A 12,037-nucleotide genomic window follows, 5' to 3' on the forward strand; every position below is an offset into this window, starting at 1 on the left:
CACTTAACCTGTCATCAGTGCCAGGCTTCAGGCTCCCTAAGCCATGAGCACTGGGGCTATGGTTTGACTCTCAGTTGTCCCCAAAGGCTACGTGGTAAACAGTCCCCTGCTCCACTCAATGCTATTGTGTGGTAATGGAACCTTTAAGAGGTGGGGCCTAGAGCAAGTCTTCTGATGCCTGGAGCAGGTCTTTGAAGGGGCTCTAAGGATCAGCCTCTTTTTCTTTTTCTCCATCAAGAGGTGAACAGGTTCCTAGTACCATGTGCTTTCTGCCTTGATGTGCCAGGCTGCTATAGGCCCAAGGCAGTGGGACCAATCTATCATAGACACAAGCCTTCTAAACTGTAAGCCAAAATAAACCTTTCTCTCTCTCTCTCTCCTCCTCCTCTCTCTCTCTCTCTGTCTCTGTCTCTGTCTCTCTGTCTATCTGTCTCTCTGTCTGTCTGTCTCTCTCTCATCATAGGGCTTGAACTCAGAGCCTGGGCACTGTCCATGAGCTCTTTTGCTCAGGGCTAGTGCTCTATCACTCTGAGCCACAGCGCCATTTCCAGTTTTCTGGTGGTTAATTGGAGATGAGTTCTCATGGACTTTTTCCTGGGCTGGCTTTGAACTGCCATCTTCAGATCTGTCTCCTGAGTAGCTAGGATTTACAGGAGTGAGCCACTGGTGCCTGGCTAACCTCTCTTTTTAAGTTAATTTATCTCAGCTATCTGCTACTGTAATAGAAAGCTGGCAGATACAACTGCTATAGGCAGAGGGCTGGAAAAGTAGCAATGATGAACACGAATGATCATTTATTGGTGGCAAAGTGTTGTGCTCAATAATTTACATGGATTAACCCATTCAGCCTGTGAGAGGGAACCTTGTTTCACGGAATCAACACCACCATCAATTATGTGTTATTAAGAAAGAAAAACGAATCTGCCAAGTAACTAGAAGATGCAGTAAGTAGTTAGGATATGCTAGACTGGTAAGGCATTTATCCCCAAATCTCAGTGGCTCGAAGAAGAAAGGCGTGTGTTTCTCTCCCTCACCGCCACGTCCATGCCCATGAAGCCGCCTCCGTGTGGAAGGAATGTTGCTGCTCCACCTATGGAAGAGCATGCATGAACCAGTTGTGATTTAAACTTTAGCCCAGATATGATGCGTGCTACTTCTCTTCGTATTCCTCCTTCCCATGTATAGCCAGAACGAGTCTTCACTTAGACATTAGATTCCTGGAGTGCTGGGAAAGCCCCCGAACTTCTATGTTTTTTTCTTTTTGTGCTGGTCCTAGGGCTTGAACTTAGGTCTTGGGTACACTGTCCCTCCGCTTTTGTGCTCAAGGCTCTACCACTTGAACTTTTTGCTGGTTAATTCGAGATAAGAATCTCATGTATGTTTCTGCCTAGGCTGGCTTTGAACTCTGATCCTCAGATCTCAGCCTCCTGAGTGTGAGCCACCAACACCTAGCTATTATCATTATTTTCTTTTGTGTGTGTGTGACAGCACCAATCAAGCTTTGTTCTCTCTCTTGGCTTCTTCACTCCATGCTGGTGCTCTACCACTTGAGCCACTGTTCCACTTGCAGTTTTTTGGTGGTTAATTAGATAAGAGTCTCATGGGCTTTTCTGACTAAGATGGTTTTGAACAGTGATCCGCAGATCTCAGGCTCCTGAGCAGCTAGGATTACAGGCCCCACCATTTCAGTTTTTTGGTGGCACTGGACATGGAACCCGGGGTCTCATGCATGCCAGCCAAGTTCTGCCTCAAAAGCTACACTACCCAGCCTATTAATGTTCTACAAATTTTTATCCAAACACATACTAGATGAGCACTGAAAGCTGTGTCTAGTTCCCTTCGACAAAGCATCCCAGGTCAGCCAGGGGTCAGAAGGAAGGGTGGGCAGAGGTCAGCTAGCTATGGGTGGTAGAGAGAAAGGAGGGTGTTCACAGGGTAGGAGCTGCGTGAGTCCTTCCCAGACTGGGCTGGCCTTGGTCGTAAACTGTCCCATAAAGAGATGACTATTTACTCTAGGCTGGGGCCGGGGCCGGGGCCTGTGGGTTGAGTCCACAGGAGTGAGCTGGCCATTGGAATGTGGTGTGGGCGGGTGGAGGGGGGAAGTGGCCACGGGCTTCCACTGAGTCACAGAGGGAGGACTGAGTGGGGGAGGGCAGCTGGGCTCCACCTTGGTGCAACAGGAAGGAGTCAGGACAGGAAGAGCCCGGGCTGGGGTGGGGCAGGGACAGGGAGGAGGGCTGGCCCAGGCTCCGCAGATCCCTGCGCTGGCAGGCAGGCCTGTGGTGCCAACATGGCTGCTCCCTGAAAAGCGCTGAGATCCAGCTGGTCACCCAGACCCCCATGGCTGTAAATCAGGGTTGCTTGAAAGTGTCCAGCTCGCCTGCCTTTGTCTGGGTTGCGCTTCAGATGCTGCTGGCCAATGTCAAAGCCACATCCTGAAAAGGACTTTAGGATCTCTTAGCTGCCATAGTTCCTTTTCCAGGGTGAGGGGTCTGACAGTGGGCATACCTTTGAAAGGCAGGAACTCAGAGACATGAAGGGTTAGAAGGAAGTAGAAAAACTACAGCCAGTTAGCCAGGGAGGTGAGAACGCACAAGCATTGCCTAATGCCAGGGGCTTATGCTGCTTAGCCATGGGTGAACCTAGTGTGTGGAGTCCACTGAGCCTCCCACTCGGGTGTTCGCCCCTCTGGGGAGAAGGCTGGCCCAGGGTCAGTGCCATTCCTGCCTGGCCAGCAGCCCTACTCCTACCTATCTAGAATCTTGTTTCAGGTCTATCTCCTCTCCATCCTTCAAGACCCCCTTCCTGAATTACTTCAGCTTCTGTGGCTGGGCAAGCTGTCTGTGCTTGCTACTACCCAGGTGGGAACTGACCTGGCCCAGTTCAAAGGAACAAGGAAGGAGTGTTTGGTTTCCTGGAACCATCTGGTGCGTGGCTTTCCAGGGAAAATCTCAGCCAGTCTGATTGGCTGGGCCTGAACCACCAGCTGCCCCCTGTGGTCCTGGTGGTGAAGTGTCTGAGTGGAAGTTGGAGGGGGAGGGGCTGGGAAGGCCTGGGCAGTCTGAGCCCCACAGATAATTACCATGATATACTTGCTAATGGCCGCAGGTGTGAGTTAACCTCAGACCTCAACATACTGCAATATGCCCAAAACATATGCTTGTAGCTCCCAACAAACAGCTCAGTGCATTTTTGGCTGGCTGTTTGACTATCAATAAAACGAACAGGCATAGAGGAATTGCTCACAATTACAAAGAAATCTTACCTGTAAAATTCAAAGTGGATCCAGACTCTTTGGAAATCCAAAGTCATCATAAAATATTCAGACTTCTTGATGCTTCTTGATGCAATTAAGACTAAGCATGGTAGGGATGGCATGTAGCTTAGTGGCAGAGCACTTGCCTAGTATGTACAGGGCCTTTGGCTTGAGCCCTAGCACTGTAAAAAATAAATAAGAAAGACAACAAAGAAGGAAAGCAATGGTTACCCCAGCAGGGGACAGAGGCAGGAGGATCCAGAGTTGGCGGCCAGCTGGGCTACATAATAAGACCCTGCTTCAAACAAAACACAACAAAAAGTCACCCATGTTGGGGATGGCAGCCAAGGTGATACTAAATCTCTATCTTCAAACAGGGCTGGGGCAGGTGATTCACTCCTGCAATCTCAGCTACTCTAGAGGCTGAGATCTGGCGATGGAGGTTTGTAGAAAAAAAAAACCCAAAAAACCACCAAACAGCAGGAAGTGTAGTTGTGGCTCAAGTGGTAAAATGTCAGCCTTGAGTGAAAAAGCTAAGGGACAGTGCCCAGGCCCTGTGTTCAAAACCCAGTATTGGCACAAACAAACACTTAAGAAAAAAAAAAGTCCACAACATAATGAGTCCATTCAAAGAGTGAAAATTTCTGTTGTAGTTCAAGCTTCCTAGTTGTTCCCTTTTGTCACTCCCCTGACTGCCCAGCAGTAACACCTGGCTTGGAGTCAGGCTCTCTTCCTGATCTTTGTCTTGGAAGAGAGCTGGTCTACAGGTTTAAAACACAACTAATTAGCTTCTCCCTTCCTCTGTGAGCACCTATTGACTCATCTGCCAGTCCAAGTCCTTCACAAACAGCATAGTCTCAGAAAGACCCCTAAGAAGTGTGAAGCTGGTCATAAGATCTCCTCCACATGCCATCAGTGCCCTGATAGACTGACTCCACTTCATCCTTCAGAGTGGGTCAACGTTGGGCTTAGGTTGAGCATGTGACCCAGTCTTGGCCAATGAGAGTGAAGGAAAGCCCATTAGGTAATTCCTGCGAAAATTGTCCTTGTTTCTAAGAGAAGCTCAGGAAGAGAGTCTTTCTTCTTGCTTTAGACATTGTCTTGTCTGGAGGTGGCCATTTTACCACTAGTCCAAGGATGAAGTAGCAGAGTAGAGAGATGAGAAGAACCAGAATCTCTCATGTTGAGATTGAGCCCTTCCTGGGGCATGACATCATGACATCATGCATATTATTTAAGCTAGTTTGAGTCAGTTTTCTGTCACATGCTCCCCAAATCATCATCTCTGTTCTCCTACTGGCTCTGAAATTCTTTCCCCTCTCTAAGCCCACTTTCTAGGGGAGTCACTGGAAATGAGTTCTCTGTCCCTTCTGTCTCTGGGCTTCCTGCTCTTCCTGTCCTTGTCATCTGTTCCTCTGCTCAGCTCCCTCCAGTCCTCACTGCCCACACTCCAGTACCTTCACTGGGGAAACTCCAGCCACGGATCTACCAGCTTGGCTTTTGCTGTTCCTACTCTTGAGTTAGGCTAATGAACAGTTGTGCTCTTGGAGGAATTCTCCTCTCCCCCCCCCCCCCCCCCCCCCCCCGCCCCCCTTCCAGGAATTCTTTTTCCTCCAAGGGAGCCCCCAAACCTTTCCCACTCCTGGACTTCTTCCACTGCAGTCTCCCTAATGTTCTGTCCTGCAGCAAATGGGCGGGTGGTGGTGGTGGTGGTGGTGGTGGTGGTGGTGGTGGTGGTGGTGGTGGTGGTGGTGGTGGTGAGCGGCAATTCCTTAGGTCTGATCCTTTTGGACTGTGGCCTAAATGGCAGGATCAATCCTCCAAGAGCCTATAGGATCATTTTCTCTCGGCCTGCGGTTCCACATCTCTCCAGGAGGGGTCAGTAGCGAGCAAAAAGTTCTGTAGGCTGCAGCAATGAATGACCTGGCTTCTGTGCTTAGCAGCCAGTCCCTGGGCAGATGTCCGAAGAAAACACCCTGGCCACAAAATTGGTCTTTCATTAGCACCTTTTTTGGCAGTCTCAGGAAGATTTAGGACTGAAATGGCTGGAAACAGAATTCTTACTCCCCCTCCCTCCCCTCTTCCCTGCTCCTACTGTTCCTCCCTCTGGGGCAAGGAGACCCTGGGCTAGTTAAGTACAGAGGAAAAGAACAGAAGTCCCCGGGATGGAAGAACAAAGGCCATCCATTGCCCCCTCTACTGGCCCCAGCACCCTGGCCACCAGCCTGTAGGAGAATTGTCATGTTAATTACTTCTGGCATCCTGCCCCAGGGAGCCCCGCCCCCAGGGTGACTCACCCTTTTCCTGCCAGGCCCCAGACTACCCAGACTAGCAGGCAAAGGCCTGCTGGGCGTGCCCCTGAAGTGGCACGTGCCCCAGGAAATTCCTGGGGTGGTGCATGGCCGGCCTGGGTGTGCACCCCGAAGTGGACTCCCTCCCAGCCTCTCTGAACTTTATTGGGATGTTTCCAGCCTATACCCTCCCCTAGCCCCAAGCCGAAGAAGAGCCACATGGTGTGTGTGTGTGTGTGTGTGTGTGTGTGTGTGTGTGTGTGAGAGAGAGAGAGAGAGAGAGAGAGAGAGAGAGAGAGAGAGAGAGAGAGAGAGAGAGAGAGAGAGAGATGCGTTTGTGTGTGTATGTATCTGTGTGTGTATGTGAGCTAACAATGTCTTACCATAAATCCTGGGCCCAGTTTGAGATTAACCAGCAAGGTTTTTATTCCCCTGGATTCTGGGGTTTTAGAGCTAAAGGAACTCAGAACACCCATTATTTCAGGGGCCTCATTTTAATGAAATAGGAAAAGGAATTGAAGGAAGGAAGGAAGGAAGGAAGGAAGGAAGGAAGGAAGGAAGGAAGGAAGGAAGGAAGGAAGGAAGGAAGGAAGGAAGGAAGGAAGGGAGGAAGGAAGGGAGGGAGGGAGGGAGGGAGGGAGGGGTGGGCAAAATGGAGTTAGCTCCCTCCTTCCTTTGACACAGTGGGCTCAGCCATCCTCTGTGGGGCAGGGGGTGGCGTTGTGGGGGGTGGGGTAGGGGATGGGATGGCAGCTGCTCTGTCTGCTTCTGTATGTGGATAAATACACCCAGAGCTATTCCTTCCTGGCTTGTGCCTGGGTTACCAGTGGGCCTAGGGGTGGCAGTAATGCCTGGCCCAAGGTGGCTTTTAGTTGGGGGTTTGCGGCAGTAGAATGGTATCTCAAAATAAAACCTGGCTGCTTAGCAGACTTTGGGGAATTGTTCAGGAAAATGGAAGCTGCTTGGCATGGCCTTGGTCTTTAAAAGAAGAAGAAGCAGCAAAAGAAGGGGAGCTGAACTGTAAGCTGTCTGCCGATGAGCTGGAACTTTCTTTCTACCATTAAACAGCTGCTGGAGTCAGTACTGTAGCTTAATTTGTTCTTTCTTCATTGATATTCATTAGATATTTAAAAAATACCTAATTATGATAACTCATTCTAAGAAGCTTGAATTTTTCTTGCCAAAGCGTGAATTAGTGTCCAGTAACTCAGAGCCTGTCCACTTCACTTTTAATTTAGACATACTGTCGGCTGGTGGGTGAAGGTTTCTGGTGCCAAAAACTCTTTCATTTCTGAAGTCTTGCAGCCAAACTCAATGAAAAACATGGCCATAAATACCCTTTCCAACAACTCCCCAGGCCGTCATCACGAAGCTTTTAGACTGCATTTACTCGGGGTTCCCAAGCCAAAATCATCCAGTTCCTACATCTCCCAGGGGTGTCTCCCACTACCTGCTTCACTGGGCACACCCTTCTTGGCACTCCTGGACTAGTCATGTTAGTTCTAAATTCCTACAGGCAATTTCCTGCAAATCCTAACACCTGGCTCCCTGCTTACTAAATGGTGATGCTCTGACCAAAGGCCTCATCTGAGTAAGAGGCTGCAGCGTTGAGCTCTGGGCTTTTACCATGGAGGTCTGGCTGCTGGGGTCAGCGGCTTGGGTAGAACTGATGATGGCTGATGCCTGTGGCTGCAGGGCAAATTTGCTGTTAAATTGGACTGGGGAGGAAGGTCCTGAAAGGACCGAAGGACCTTCTTCCTGCCACAGGGAATGCCCTATCATTTAAGTCTGGAGTTTGTGGAGTGGGGATGGGGAGTTGGCCATTTGCTAGCTTTTGAGTATAAATGAGATGGACCTACAGGCACAAACCCTAAGTACACAGCCTGATGACTTTGTCATAGGTATCTACCAGTATTATCTCCTAGGTCAAGATGAGTAACACCGCCAGCCTCTCTGAGGGGTGTCAGCTGCCTTTCTCTGTAAGGAACAGGTGTTTTCCCCTTTACCTTAAGAACTTAAGGTTTGCTGGCTCTGTCCTGTCCATTAGAGTGACACAAGTCAGATCAACAATGAAGAGGGCCCAGGAGGCTGTTTGCTCTCCTGCTTCAACCTCGAGACACCAGTACGGTGTGAAGAGGAGCTGAAGACAGTGTGGAACCAGGTTCATGAGGCATCTTACCAGAAGCTTAGTAGCTTTATGCAGAAGTGAGTGACAAGTTGAAGGAACAGGACTGAGCTCCTGGGCAAATTCTGGAAGATAAATACAAGGGGGCTGCAGGAGGCTCCTCACTCAGCTCCTTTGTGTGTCCTAGGCTGACAGGGATCTTATCGTCTTTGCTGATTAGCTTGTCTTGGCTGGTAGAGAGCAGCAAAGGGCGGATGAGGCAGGTGGATTGCAAGTTTGAGGTTGGCCTGGGCTACATAGCCTGGACTCCTTTTTAATATATTTTTATTGTAAAAATACTGTACAGAGGGGTTACAGTTACATGATAAGGTAATGAGTACATTTCCTATTGAGCATTGTTACCTCCTCCTTTTTTTTTTCCCCTACCATCCCTTCCCTGCCACCTCCCAAACTCCTCCCTCCCCCCCAACATTGTAAAGTTTGTTTTCAACATAGTGTCCTGTACATCTCATCACCACAGTGGGTCAACCTGCATCCCCATTTAAGCATTCCACTGTAACCCTTCCCCTCCCCAAATTACAAAAATGTATATACAAGATGCAGAACACCTGAATCAAATACAGTGAAAACAGGGGTTATACCATGGGGGAAGAACATACAAAAGAAACAAAAGAATCACATAGTGCATTGTAAGTACATTGAAAACAGTAACAAGAAAGAAAAAACCACTTGTGTCCTGTCTTGGGGTTCATTTCACTTAACATCATCTTATATGGTCATATGTACATAGCCTTTGACCTTCTCTGCTTGTCCTAGACATGTACTAGTCATTGCAAACAAAAGAAACCATGGGACCTATGTTTCTTTGGGCTTGGCTTACTTCACTTAATATAATTTTCTCCAAGTCTTTCCATTTCCTAACAAATGGTAGCCCAGACTCTTTATGTAGATAAATCTTATGTATCCATATATGCATACATGTATGTATATATGTATGTATGTATGCATCTAGATAGATAGATAGATAGATAGATCTTTTCTTAAAAAATTCAACCAACCAACAACAGCAACAAAAAAGAACTTGTAGAACGACTCCCCTGAAAGTGAGTGAGAGATATGTTAGGAAAGATAGACCTTTCTTTTAATTTTATTTTTTGGTGGTACTGAGGTTTGAACTCGGCGCTTCATACTTGCTAAGCAGGTGCTCTACTGCTTAAGCTATACCTCCAGTCCTTTTTGCTTTGGTTATTTTTGAGGTAAGGTCTTGATTTTTGCCCGTGGTAGTCTGGACCATGATCCCCTATTCATGCTTTCCACACAGCTGGGATGACAAATGTATACCATGACACCAGCTATTGGTTTGAGAGGTCACAGAGACCCTTTTGCCCAGGCTTGCCATGAACTATGATCTTCCTAATGTCCTTCTCCTAAGTAGCAAGGATTACAAATGTGAGCCACAAGTTACTGGCTCTTTACTTTGTAATTTTTCCTAATTCCACAAGTCCTAGCCAGAAATTCCAGCACTTTCCTCTTAAAAAAAAAAAAAGATACTCTTCTTACCTACTTTTTCAATTTTAGGGGTGTCAGAAATGTCCCATGTCGGCTGGGAAGGTGGCTCAGTGGTAGAGTGCTTGCCTTGCATGCCTGAGGCCCTGGGTTCGATTCCTCAGCACCACATAAGCAAAAAGAAAAAAGCCGGAAGTGGCGCTGTGGCTCAAGTGGTAGAGCGCTAGCCTTGAGCTGAAGAGCTGAGGGACAGCGCCCAGGCTGAGAGTTCAGGCCCTATGACCGGACCCCCCCCCCAAAAAAAAAGAAATGCCCCATGTCATATTTTCCGACATTCTCAATATCTATGTGTATGGTTAACAGACACAATATAAAATTTCCTATTTTAACCATTTTGACATTCACACAGCTGAGCAGCCGTCACCACTGTTCACCAAGAACATTCTCACCTTCCCAAGGTGAAACTCCAAATCCATTCAACAATCTTCCCAGGCTTCCCTCCCCAGCCCCTGAGGACACCATTCTACCTCAGTCTTTACAGCATTTATACCCCGAGTCTGCTCCAGGCGAAGGGGATGACTCCCTGCCTCAACCGAGCTCTGGAGCAGCATCGATTAAGCTGAGCTTCTCCAGCTAGCCAGGCAGGTGCTCTACCACCATCACAAGCCCACAAGACAATAGCGACTGTCCTGGTGCTGACGCCTCAGCCACAGATGGCAGATGCTGCCAGGGTCCAGAGGCACCGTTGCTATACAGGCTGAGGGGGGTGGTTCACCCTCTCCATCGTGTGTGTGTGTGTGTCACACACACACACACACACATACACACATCCTGAGACTTGAACGCAGGGCCTGGATGCTGTCCCTGAGCTCTTTTGCTCTCCACTTGAGCCACAGCTCCACTTCCTGCTTTTTGGTGGTTCATTAGAGCTAAGTCTCATAGACTCTACTACCAGGGCTGGCTTTGAGCAGTGATCCTCAGATCTTAGCCTCCTGTGTAGCTGGGATTACAAGCATGAGCTACCCGCACCTCGCTTAAAGGGATAAGTATGGTTCTGTGTATAGTGAGGCTCTCAGGGGAGGAAGGCTAGAAAGGTGACCCAGGATCTCTGCATCAGTGCCGCGGACTGAGAGCCCAGCTTCTTGGCAGATTCTGGCAGGAATGTCTGTAGATGCTTATGTGAGCTCCTGGGTGTCTCTAGGACCTCTGGCCATCAGGGCAGGAAGAAGCGAAGCTTGCGCTCTGTAGCTGGGGATCTAAAGCAAGGGACTCTGAGTTATTACTGCTGATGGGTCCCGTTAGGGTCTCCAGTCTGAATACATCTGGAGAAATTCTGATTCCCAGGTAACCTTCAAATTGTCAGTTAATAAGATGGTTGGGTTCTCAGAGAAGCTGCACGTCTGTCCACTGGTTTAATTTTGGTTTCCCTACCCCGTCCTCTGTGGGATGGGTACAGCTGCTGCTGTGGAGGGAAGAAGTTGGTTCTGGAGCAAGGCCAGCTTCTGGGAGCAGGAGGAAGGCCTCTGTGCCACACCTGGAATAAGAAATCAGTCACAAGGGCTTTGTAGCCTCTGGCTTTCACAAAGCAGTTCTTGTCCTGAGGACTGAAGCTGATAGACCAGAGGAGGGAAGTAAAGCAGGTCTTCCTGTTGGCAGCCAAGACTGGTCAGCCCTGTTTGTAGTCTCTGCCTTCTCCAGAACACATCAAAATCAAGGTCTTCTCTAATCATGGCCATAGAGTCAGACACCCAGGAGTGGCTGCATTCTTTCCTCACAGCAGAAGCGGGCATTCTACAAGGGAGGCAGGAATCGGGCCCAGCACCCTGAGCAACATGACAACTGGGAGCCTCTCATGCCTTCTGCCCCTCCAAGTGGATCTGCCTCCATCCAGCTTCCATGGAAGCCACACTGCATGCTCCAAGGGAGACAGGAGATGAGGGCACCAGTAGTCTGCCTGTAGAGAGGACAGTCATCTAAGATAAAGAGTCAGGGCCCCCAAATAAGGCAATGCAAGATTCTGGGCACAGAGGAAGCTGCCCTTGTAGAGTGGGGTTGTGGCTCTGTTAAGATAGCTGCTTTTTCATTATATAGCTGTGGCATTGTTTTTAAAAGCAGCAGAAATGAACAGGACTCTAAGGGATCTTTTTTCTTTTTCCTTTTTTGCCAGTCTTGGGACTTGAACCCAGGGTCTGAGTGCTGTCCCTGAGCCTCTTTGTGCTCGAGGCTAGCACTCTACCACTTGAGCCACAGTGCCAGTTGTGGCTTTTTCTGAGTAGGTGATTGGAGATAAGAGTCTCACAGGGACTTTGCTGCACAGTCTGGCTTTGAACTGTGATCCTCAGACCTCAACCTCTTGAGTAGCTAGGATTACAGGTGTGAGCCACTGATGCCTGGCTTCTATGGGATCATTTAAAATGTGTTGATATGTTTAGTTGATATGACTATAGTAAGAGGATAACTACTAAGGCCTGCCTTTCACAGATGAAAAACTGACCCTCAGAAAAGTTCAATACAGTTCCTAATTGATTTAGGTCCTTGCCCTATCCCACGTTTTGTCTAAGGCCCTGGGTGGAAAGAGTGGCCAGGCCTCTGTGCTGTGGATGTTCATCCCTCCGTAATGGCATCTGTCAGGACACTTCAGGGTCAAGTTTGTTGGTCCAGCAGCACAGGCCTGAGGTTGCTTCTCAAAGCTCATCTCAAAGCTATCGCTCTCTTGGTAACCTCAAGATGAGGTGCTGGTCCAGCAGTCTTTCTGAGGACAAGTCCTGGCCTTGGAGCCAGGAGGTGCCTGTGGGCATGTCCTCTGCTCCACCATCCACCGCTCCCCACACTGGGCCAGCACAGCACAGGGCCTTTCCT

General features: G+C 48.9%; 1 long non-coding RNA gene across 1 annotated transcript; it reads right to left on the reverse strand.

Annotated features, from left to right (window-relative positions):
* Positions 1–805: 805 nt before the first annotated feature.
* LOC138815185 (uncharacterized) lies at positions 806–4,991 on the reverse strand. The gene is made up of 3 exons (XR_011368202.1): positions 4,888–4,991; positions 3,266–3,438; positions 806–1,090 (listed from the first exon to the last, which is right to left on the reverse strand). It is a non-coding gene; the product is annotated as an uncharacterized lncRNA (long non-coding RNA).
* Positions 4,992–12,037: the final 7,046 nt, after the last annotated feature.

Source organism: Dipodomys merriami, unplaced genomic scaffold (assembly GCF_024711535.1).
Source record: "Dipodomys merriami isolate MVZ:Mamm:240054 unplaced genomic scaffold, mDipMer1.0.p SCAF_63, whole genome shotgun sequence".
NCBI lineage: Eukaryota > Metazoa > Chordata > Mammalia > Rodentia > Heteromyidae > Dipodomys > Dipodomys merriami.